Consider the following 11175-nt stretch of genomic DNA (forward strand, 5'->3'; position numbering starts at 1 on the left):
TTCCTGACAACGACCGTGTTTTGCAGGGGAGGTTTCCAAGGCGGGAGGCCGAACCTGCGGCGGCTAGCCAACGAGGGGCCACAGGGCCCCGTGGGGCAAAAAGGAATGTAGTCCGGACTGGTATGCCGGCGCAAAGGTATAGTGCATCCTCTTTTTCCCTGGTGTTATTTCTTCAGGGCATATTAACGTTCGTGCTATCTTCAGGACTAAGAGACCTCGCCGGACTACATCCGGACAGGTTGCCAACCGCGCCTCCACCAGCCAGGCTCCAACGCCTGGCCCGGAAGCAGGAGCGAACACGAGGCGCGCACCGGACGCTCCTCCGACAGAGGATGCGGACAGGCTATCTGCCACCAATTCCGAGGTGGAGAGTGCCATGAACCACAGACGTCGCCGGACAGTTCTTCGCGACGCTTGTTTCTCCCAAGAGGCATTAGATGCCTTCAATTCGGGAGATGCGTACCTCCGTGCCGCTCAAAATGATTTAACCAGAGCCACGGAGCAATATGTAAAAGACATACGGGTAAGAAAATTTTGGTAAATATATATGTATATACCAGTAGCCCCCGAGACTTGAAACAGTTAGAGTAACTGGTTTAAGGATCATTTGTTATGCAGGTTCTTACAGAGAAGAATACCGTACTGTCCCAGGAGCTGAAAGAGTGCAAAGCCCAACTGGAGGCCGCACTAGCCGTGGCAGGGGAGCCTAAAGAGACCCCCTCTGGTAAGGTACACTTCGAAACATTAATATCTTGCGAAGTGCGGCGTGGGTATGAATCTGCCAAATCATATTGCAGATGGCGCCAGACTGGATCCGGAGAGGCAACAACTCTTACGCCGGCTAAAGGCCGGTGAGAGTATGTTGACAAGGGTGAGGTGGGAGAAGAATGAGCTTCAGGATGCCAACACCAAGCTGGACGTTGAACTTAAAGATATTCGTGGCCAGCTGTCGGACTCTACTAAGGAGAATCAGCGGCTTCGACGCGGCATATTTAGTAAGTGCTTAAGCAAATCTTTGAAAGAAAAGAGTTCGGCGAGGAAGTCGACTAACAGAGTAATGTCTGTAGGTATGCTAACGGGTTGTCTTGCAGAGGAGATGCCCGGTTCTACGGGTGACCTTCTTCTCGAGCTCTCGCAACTGCACGAGCGAGTTTGGCAGGCGATGCGAGGCGTTGCCCAAGTCTTATGGCCTTCCCACTCCATGCCCGAGGGCCTTGGAGAGCTTTCAGAGAAGCTTAAGGGAGCTCGGCGACATTTCCGGTTGTGGAAGATATCGGCCCGCCGACAAGGCGCTAGGGAGGCCTGGGCCATGGTGAAGATGCGGTACACGAAGTCTGACCCAAACCACATGGCCGAGGTCGGACCTGTGGGGCCTGACGGGAAGGAGATCCCTATAAGCTTAGTGTACGGCCAAGTAGAATTGGCCGCAAAGTATTCCCAGTAGGACTGTAAGTTAGACAGCCTGTTAGATGGTATTGAAGAGGAATACAATCAGTTAGAGTGACTATGTAATTTGTAATTGACATGTGTAATGCCTTCTAGCCGGATTGTAGATCGTTTGTCGTTGCCGACCTTTTCGCTTCAACCTCAGGACCTGACGGTCCGGAGTGTGTCCTAATACCCTACCGGTTATGTAAGAACCGGGGTATGCATGGAGACCAGGCGTAGGGGTCATTAGTGCTTTATCAGACAAGTGCCCAACTAGTTATGTTATATTACATGGTTAGTAAGAAACATCTTCCAGAGAGAATAGTTCCCTTAGGGGTTCCTTTCTCTGGGAGGCATGCCCTAAAGTGCATGTCCGGACTGCAAACGCAGGAAAATCATCTGGGGGAATATACATAAATAAGTAAAAAAGGTCATCTTTTAGTTCACCGACCGAATATTCCCTTAAGAACGCTAGCTTTCGGCTTCACCCAGTCTGAGGTACACATCCGGCTGATCCGGCAATAACAATCGCAGAGGTGCTCCCTTTACCACCTAGCCGAACAATCGGGAACGTAGGGGTAAGCACAGGAGCTAGGCAACCCAGCTTGGCCAAAACTTAAGTCATATCGATGCATATAATGGTGAAGAAAAGGTACATGCGGAAGTTTGACACATGTGGTGGGCGTGAAGCCCGTATAAATAAGCTTCTGTTAAAGAAGCCCCCAGGTTTAATGAGCACGAGTAGCACTTCACTTGAGGAGCCTTTAAGGGCTATAAAAGAGAAAAGGGGAAGGAGAGAAATGTAAGACAGAAAATGTAAAAAATGGACAGAGGAAGGAGACAAACACAGAGTCCGGCGCTAGGCATAGAATCTTCGGAGACGGGCTGCGTTCCATGGGTTCGGCTCAAGTCGGTTATCCGACGCATCTCGCAGGCGGTATGCTCCACCAGTCAGGACTTGGTCGATTATGAAGGGACCTTCCCACTTGGGCTTCAGCTTGTCCTTTTTCTTGACCGGCAGGCGTAGAACTAATTCGCCAATGTTGTAGATTTTGGCCCGCACTTCTCTGATTTGATATCTTCGAGCCTGCTGTTGATAGAATGCGGAATGGGCTTTTTCCACGTCGCGCACCTCCTCTAAGGCGTCCAAACTGTCCTGCCGATCGATCTCGGCCTCCCTTTCTTCATACATGCGCACTCGAAGTGAGTCATGAATTATGTCGCAGGGCAAGACTGCCTCTGCGCCGTACACCATAAAAAATGGTGTGTATCCGGTGGTGCGGTTCGGCGTGGTCCGCAGCCCCCAGAGTACGGAGTCGAGCTCCTCTACCCAGTGCGTGTTAGATTCCTTGAGGGACCGCACTAATCTGGGTTTGATGCCGCTCATGATGAGACCATTTGCACGTTCGACCTGACCGTTAGTTTGTGGGTGATAGACGGAAGCATAATCGAGCTTGATGCCCATGTTTTTGCACCAGAGTTTTACCTCATCGACCGTAAAGTTTGTGCCGTTATCAGTGATGATGTTGTGGGGGACGCCATAACGGTGTACGACCCCGGATATAAAGTCTATCATAGGTCCGGATTCGGCCGTCTTAACAGGCTTGGCTTCTATACATTTGGTGAACTTATCCACCATGACCAGTAAGTATTTTTTCTTGTGGGTTCCACCTTTAAGGGGTCCCACCATGTCAAGCCCCCAGACCGCGAAAGGCCAAGTGATGGGGATAGTTTGGAGGGCGGTGGGTGGCATATGGCTTTGGTTTGCAAAAAGATGGCAACCGACGCACTTATGGACCAAGTCCTGAGCGTCCGCCCGGGCCGTGGCCAATAAAAGCCTGTACGAAAAGCCTTGCTTACGAGGGACCGGGCTGCGGCGTGATGGCCACCGAGTCTGGCATGAATTTCAGCCAGCAAGTTCCGCCCTTCCTCTTCGGAGATGCACCTTTGAAGGACTCTGGTAGTGCTTTTCTTGTAAAGTTCTCCCTCATAGACTTTATAGGCTTTAGATCGCCGCACTATACAGCGTTCCTCGTTTTGGTCCTCTAGGAGTTCCTGCCTAGTAAGGTAGGCTAGGAATGGTTCTGTCCACGGGGCGATAACGGCCATTAGTACGTGGGATGAGGTTGTTATTTCATTGGCAGAGCCTCCGATTATGTCAGATTGTTTGGCGTCGGACAGTGCGGTTGGGTCTGGACTGATATTGCCATGTTCCCCTTCCCATACTACGGATGGCTTGAACAACCTTTCCAGGAAGATGTTGGGGGGGGACCGCATCGCGTTTTGTGCCGATGCGTGCTAGGACGTCTGCCGCCTGATTGTTTTCTCGGGCTATATGGTGAAATCCGAGCCCTTCAAACCGAGCTGACATTTTGAGGACGGCGTTGCGGTAAGCTGCCATTTTTGGATCCTTGGCATCGAAGTCTCCATTTATTTGGGATATCGCGAGGTTCGAATCCCCGCGCACCTCTATGCGTTGAATGCCCATGGATACTGCCATCTGGAGACCATGTAAAAGGGCCTCATATTCGGCTGCATTGTTGGAGTCCGTGTACATAATCTGGAGTACATATTGAACTGTGTCTCCTGTGGGGGACGTCAAAACAATGCCGGCCCCTAGTCCGGCCAACATTTTGGAACCATTGAAGTGCATTATCCAGTTTGAATATGTGCCGTACTCTTTAGGGAGTTCGGCCTCCGTCCATTCTGCGACGAAGTCGTCCAAAACTTGCGACTTGATAGCTCGCCGTGGCCTATAAGTTATGTCGAACGGGAGGAGCTCGATGGCCCATTCTGCAATGCGGCCCGTTGTGTCATGGTTGTTTATAATATCATTGAGTGGTACTTCCGATGCTACTGTGATTGAACACTCTTGAAAGTAGTGTCGTAGCTTCTGGGATGCCATGAATACCGCATATGCAATCTTTTGATAATGTGGGTACCGTGATTTGTATGGGGTGAGGACAGTGGACACATAGTAAACCGGCTTTTGAAGGGGGGAATTTCTGTCCGTCCGTTTCCCGCTCGACGACGAGTACTGCGCTGACAACTTCATGGGTTGCTGCAATGTACAATAGCATTGGTTCGCCGATGTTTGGCGCGGCCAGGACGGGGTTTGTTGCCAATATGGATTTTATTTCCTCGAGTCCGGCCGTGGCGGCGTCCGTCCACTCGAAGTGTTCGGTGCTCTGAAGGAGGCGATAGAGGGGTAGCGCCTTTTCTCCCAACCGGGAGATAAAGCGGCTTAGAGCCGCCACGCATCCGGTTAATTTTTGTATTTGTTTGAGGTCCTTTGGGATATCCAATTGTGACAAAGCTCGGATCTTGGCTAGATTTGCTTCGATTCCCCTACCGGATACAATGAAGCCCAAGAGCTTTCCGGCTGGAACGCCGAAAACGCATTTTTCCGGATTTAGCTTGATGTCATATGCTCGGAGGTTGTCAAATGTAAGCCTCAAGTCGTCTACTAGAGATTCGACATGTCTTGTTTTTACGACCACATCATCCACGTATGCCTCTACTATTTTGCCGATCTGGTTTACCAGACATGTCTAAATCATGCGCTGATATGTTGCGCCGGCGTTTTTGAGCCCGAAAGGCATTGTGTTGAAGCAGAATGGGCCGTATGGGGTGATGAATGCCGTTGCGGCTTGGTCTGACTCGGCCATCTTGATTTGTTGGTAACCGGAGTATGCGTCGAGGAAGCACAACGAATCGTGTCCTGCAGTGGCGTCGATAATTTGATCGATGCGGGGGAGGGGGAAGGGATCCTCTGGGCAGGCCTTGTTGAGGTCTTTGAAGTCAACGCACAGGCGCCAGGATTTGTCCTTCTTTGGTACCATCACCAAGTTTGCTAGCCAGTCCAGATGTTTTATATCTCTGATGAATCCGGCCTCCAATAGTTTGGCTAGCTCCTCTCCCACTGGCTGTCTCTTGGGTTCAAAAAAACGCCGAAGGGCTTGTTTGACAGGTTTGAATCCGTTTAGGATATTTAAGCTGTGTTCGTCCAGCCTGCGTGGGATTCCTGGCATGTCCGAAGGGTGCCATGCAAAAATGTCCCAGTTCTCCCGTAGGAATTCTCGCAGTGCGGCATCTACATCGGGGTTTAATTGTGCCCCGATGGAAGCTGTTTTATTGGGGTCCGTTGGATGGACCTGGAATTTGACTATTTCATCCGCTGGTTTAAAGGAGGTGGACTTGGATCTTTTGTCGAGTATCACATCGTCCATGTTTACCGTGGAGCGCAGCGTAGTCAGTTCCTCAGCCGCTAGGGCTTCGGACAGTGCCTCAAGGGCCAGTGCGGCTGTCTTGTTTTCGGCGTGGAGTGCTATGTCCGGATCACTAGCGAGAGTGATGATTCCGTTCGGCCCGGGCATCTTGAGCTTCATGTACCCGTAATGGGGTATTGCTTGGAAGATTGTAAACGCTTCCCGCCCCAGCAGAGCATGGTATCAGCTGCTGAACGGGGCCACTTGGAATGTGACCTCTTCGGACCTATAATTATCCAGCGTGCCGAACACCACATCTAGTGTGATTTTTCCTGTACAGCGTGCTTCCCGACTGGGGATTATTCCTCTGAAGGTTGTGCTGCTTCGCTCAATGCGATTCCAGTCTATTTCCATTTTTTGAAGGGTTTCCTCATAAATGAGGTTCAATCCGCTGCCTCCATCCATGAGTACCTTGGTGAGGCGAAAGTCGTCCACTATAGGACTGAGTACCAATGCGGCTGGTGCTCGAGCTGTTCGGAATTTAGGTTCGTCGCTGGCATTAAAGGTAATAGCCGTGTCACTCCATGGGTTTATTGTTGCTACTTGATAGACTTCGGCGAAGCTGCGGAGTGTTCTTTTTCACATTTTATTTGATGCGAAAGTCTCGAAGACTGTTAAGACTGTACCGGAGTCCCGGGGGTGGCTTTCTGCGGCCTCCGGAATTAGGAGATCTTCGCCCCTTTTGGCCACCTGCCGGAGTATCCAACATGCTCTAAGGCTATGAGTTGGTGTGGCGTCCTCTATACTATGAATTTTACAGGGTCCATTAAGCCATCCCTCCAGTACGGTTCCATGCCCTGTAGAGGGTTTTGGTTTTTTGGTTTTTAACCCGGGTGTCTGATGATGATGCACCCTTTTATTTCGGACGAGGTTTCTATTCAGGGCCGGATTGTCCCAAAATTTAGTTTCGGTTTTCCAGGCGCTTTCCATCGCACATCACTTTTGTACTATGGACGCCAAGTCAGCGAAGCATGTAAGATCACGATGACCTGTGGCGTTGAGGATTCCCTTGTCCGTGCAATTATTGCAGAAGATTGAGATTGCGTTTTCCTCGCGGCAGTCCTTTATCCTGTTCATAACCAGGAGGAACCTTGCCCAGTAATGATGTACTGTTTCTTCGGGCTTTTGCCTGATTTGGGATAGATCGCTTATGTTCGGGCGGGTGGGTGGAATTAAATCTGGAACTTCACCCAATCTAAGACTCAGAGGCCAAGGAGTTTCCGAACTCTGAGTTTTGGATTCTTGGATGTTGTCCAGTGAATCTAGCCCGTTGCCTGATTCTAAGTTCAGGTCTTGAGTTACATCCTCCCATCCGCGGGTATCCGGCTTGGAGGGATCTGGAATCTGGACGTAGCTAGTCCTTAAGATAGATGAAGAGTCGCGCACTGTGCCTCTACTACGGCAACGTGATGGGTGACTTGGGGAGAATTAATTTCTCTTAGATCGGGTTTAAGCCCAACCTGGTCATAATCCGTAGTGACCCCCAAGGCGGCGATGCGATCCAAGAGCTCGTTTACGGAAGAGAGCTCCATTGGATCTAACTGCTCGACGAGTTCCGAGCTGACGTGAAGATTGCTTTTGATGACCCGAGAGGTCACCGTCGGTGCAACGGCCGAACAGGCGGTTATGAGAAAACCGCCTAGTCGGAGAGTTTGGCCGACAGCCAAGGCTCCCTTAGTAACGACGCCGTCTTTAAAGATGGGAAGAGGCATCCTTCCTGATTGCGACGACACAGAGGAACTCTCAATGAAAGCACCAATGTCGGTGTCAAAACCGGCGGATCTTGGGTAGGGGGTCCCGAACTGTGCGTCTAGGCCGGATGGTAACAGGAGACAAGGGACACAATGTTTTACCCAGGTTCGGGCCCTCTTGATGGAGGTAAAACCCTACGTCCTACTTGATTAATATTGATGATATGGGTAGTACAAGAGTAGATCTACCACGAGATCAAGGAGGCTAAACCCTAGAGGCTAGCCTATGGTATGATTGTTGTATGATGAAGTTGTCCTACGGACTAAAACCCTCTGGTTTATATAGACACCGGAGAGGGTTAGGGTTACACAAAGTCGGTTACAATGGTAGGAGATCTTGAATATCCGCATCGCCAAGCTTGCCTTCCACGCCAAGGAAAGTCCCATCCGGACACGGGACGGAGTCTTCAATCTTGTATCTTCATAGTCCTGGAGTCCGGCTGAAGGTATAGTCCGGCTACCCGGACACCCCCTAATCCAGGACTCCCTCAACAGTGTCCTCTTGCATCCGAGCTCTAACGCTGGACTGCATTCGAGGTATCTTTTGCAGCCGAGCACCAATGCGGGACTGCTTCCGAGCTCCAACGCCAAAATGTATCCGAGCTCCAACGCCGGATTGTGTCCAAGCTCCAACGTCGAACTATATCCAAGAAGTCATAGATCATCTTGGTCTAAAAAAGTTGAAGGAGTTTAGCCAAGCTTAATGCCGGAAATGCCCTCTATGGAGCTAGCCACTAGCGCCCGAGCTTTATGCCGGACTGCTTCCAAGGTGGTGCACCACCCCGACCGCGGGCTGATTTATTGTGAATATTTTTAACTGGTGCAGTTTATTCTCTGCCGATGTATATCCAGTAGCCCTCAAGGTGTGTATCGGTCTAAAACCCAAGATGCACCCGAAGGATGACGTAAGACCGCTGATCCCAGTAGCCGCTGAGACTCGGGTTGATTTGTAAGATTGGCCTGAGGATCAAGTACTAGCTTGGTAGAATACTTCGGGACACAAAAAGCGGCGTGCTCAGTCCTCGAGACTCAGGTTGGGTGTGGCCGACCAACCTGAGGATCAAAATCTCGTCGGAAACTATATTGCACCTAAAAATTTCTTAATTGAACATGTAATGCAGTAGCCCCCGAGACACTGGTCGGGTGGCAACACCAGATCAGGGGATCGATGTGCCCCTTTAATATTTGTAAATAATAAGCCCAAATCCCAGTAGCCCCCGAGCCTTAATGCGGGCACGGGTGGTCGAATTAAGGATCGATATCCATAGTAAAGTCACAAATTATGTGTAATGACTCTATGTATCCAAGTACTTTACGTCATTAATGCTCGGATCCGCATTGTACAAAACTTTGTTGACCGACCATCGGCTTCCACCTCCTCGGCCAGTAGCCGAGGAGTGTTTGTCCTACTTTATAAAGCCTTTATGAGGGCAAGACAAACAAGGCAATTTGGCCATGCAGTTTTATAAACAAAGGTACGCAGAGAGATATGTTATATTACTGTTTAACATAAGAAATGTCTTCCAAAGAAAATAGTCCCGCTATCGGTTCCTTTCTTTGGGTTGTCATGCTAAGCATGATCATGAAACCTCAGCTCTAATGTAAGAGAAAAATATCGAGGATTTAGTTTGGGAGGCCAGTCAATAGCCCCCGGTAGTGTTCGGCGACAGTCGAGGTCAAGACGTAAACACTTCGACCATTGTTATGAATGGCCCGTCATTTAACACAATCATCGGATTGCTGACCAGTTTACGCTTATTGTGACAGTCAGTTTTCGGCTTTCTCCACTGAGGTGCTTGACCATGTGAGCTGGAAGCACAATCGCAGTGGTTCTCCCTTTGCACGCCTAGCCGAACAAAGCGGAACGTAGGAAGCAAGTGCAGGAGCCGGGCAACCCAACTATTGACCGAAGACACAATTCGAAACCGATGCATATATAGCAATATCCGAGAATGTTTTTGCCAAATCTCTAAAGGTGTCCGACGTTGCACTGTGAGACTTGTGCTGAAAACACACAAATAGTTTAAAAGTGTCATAAGCTTGGAAAACCAAAAAACTTCAGTAAAAACTTGACGTCCGAACAAGATCAAGTGTTCGGTGCCAATCCGAAAATTGGTCTTAGAAAAAAAAGTGCTTCTGTCGTGCTTTAACATGTCACATTCTATCTCAAGACTTCAAGCGGGTCAGCCTACGGCTTCAACCTCCTATCTCGAAGGCGGAGTACTTCTCATTAGGCCAGTTTAGCAAACTAAACTCTAGCGGCTTTGAGAGAGAAATTAGGCTCCCCGGCTAGTGACCACACACTCGTGTCGAAAAAAGGAGTGATGAATAATAATAGTAATACAAACTTTGCAACAACTAAGAAGAAGAACACTTATTATAAAACGGCTCATATAAATTTAAGAGCCCCCAAGTGACTTGGGTAAAAGAATTTTATGTATAATGATTGTATGTACCGAAGTACTAATATCATATCTTTGTTCACCCGAACTTTAAACGCGTCTTAACCGACCATCGGCTTCTCCCTCTTCGGTTAAGGACCAAAAAGTGTTATGTACTCCACCTATCGAGAATATCGACAGTGTTTCTGATAACTAGGCAACCGGGCCATAAGGCTGTAACAGACAAAGCGCGCTCAGGGAACTTATACTATATTACAAACGAAGTGTAAGAAGCATCTTCGAAGAAAATAGTACCCCACCAATACCTTTCTTCTGTGCTCATTATTACTATGAGACTTGTGCAATAGATTTTTTGTACTCAAGAGTTCCGTTGTGTGCTGACCATGATTGAAAACAATAAGAGCGCTAGCTTTCGGCTTCACCCAGTCTGAGGTCAGTGCTCGGATGACTCGGTCGTGACAATCGCAGAGGTGCTTCCTTTACTCCCTAGCCGAACAATCGGGAACGTAGGGGTAAGCACAGGAGCTAGGCAAACCAGCTTGCAAATCACTTAAGTCAATATGGTGCATATTGTGGCGTAATACACGAACAAGGAACGAAGCCGTACAAGTATAATCATATGCAAGAGAAAAAGCTTCATAAAGGAAGCCCCCAAATAAACGGGGTATTTGAATTTGTCCGTCACAAACAAAGTTTGGACAAGGAAATTTTTTACAAGCAACTTTTTTCCAAAAAAAAGTATAATGCTTGGTCGAACCGAACACAAGTTAAAAATTTAAAACTTTGAGCATGAAGGCAACTTAGCTGGTTAATGTGTTCGGTATTGATGACGCGGCCCGAGCTTGATGCGGGACAAGGTTCCATCCCCCAAGCCGGTCCCAAGGTGGCGGAGCAAAGAGCTCAGCACTCCGAAGTGGTGACATAGCATGGTCAATGCAGGCCGACAGAATGATGCCGAAGTCCCTGACATGGGGTAGTGAAGTGTTGACGAAGCCCCCCCGTCCAGCCGAGGTGACGTGGTATGTCACTACGCCGAGTTGATGATACTGCCCAACCCGGATCATTTTCCTATGTACGAAAAATAGTGCAAACCGGAGATAATAATAATAATGATAATAATAATAAATGTTGCATAATAAATAATTTATGCAAAGTGAGTAATAAAAGAAATATGGCCTGGCGCCAAAGTCAATAAAAACACCAATGTCGGTGCAGGGCATCGGCTTGATGCGGTAAAGGTGTGGCAAAGCCTGAATTCACAGGTCGGTCCGAGTTCCGGATGCGGCGTTCGCCGGACTATGTATGGAAACTAACCGAACCACCATG

The sequence above is a fragment of the Triticum aestivum genome, chromosome 7A (genome assembly GCF_018294505.1).
Source record: "Triticum aestivum cultivar Chinese Spring chromosome 7A, IWGSC CS RefSeq v2.1, whole genome shotgun sequence".
Lineage (NCBI taxonomy): Eukaryota > Viridiplantae > Streptophyta > Magnoliopsida > Poales > Poaceae > Triticum > Triticum aestivum.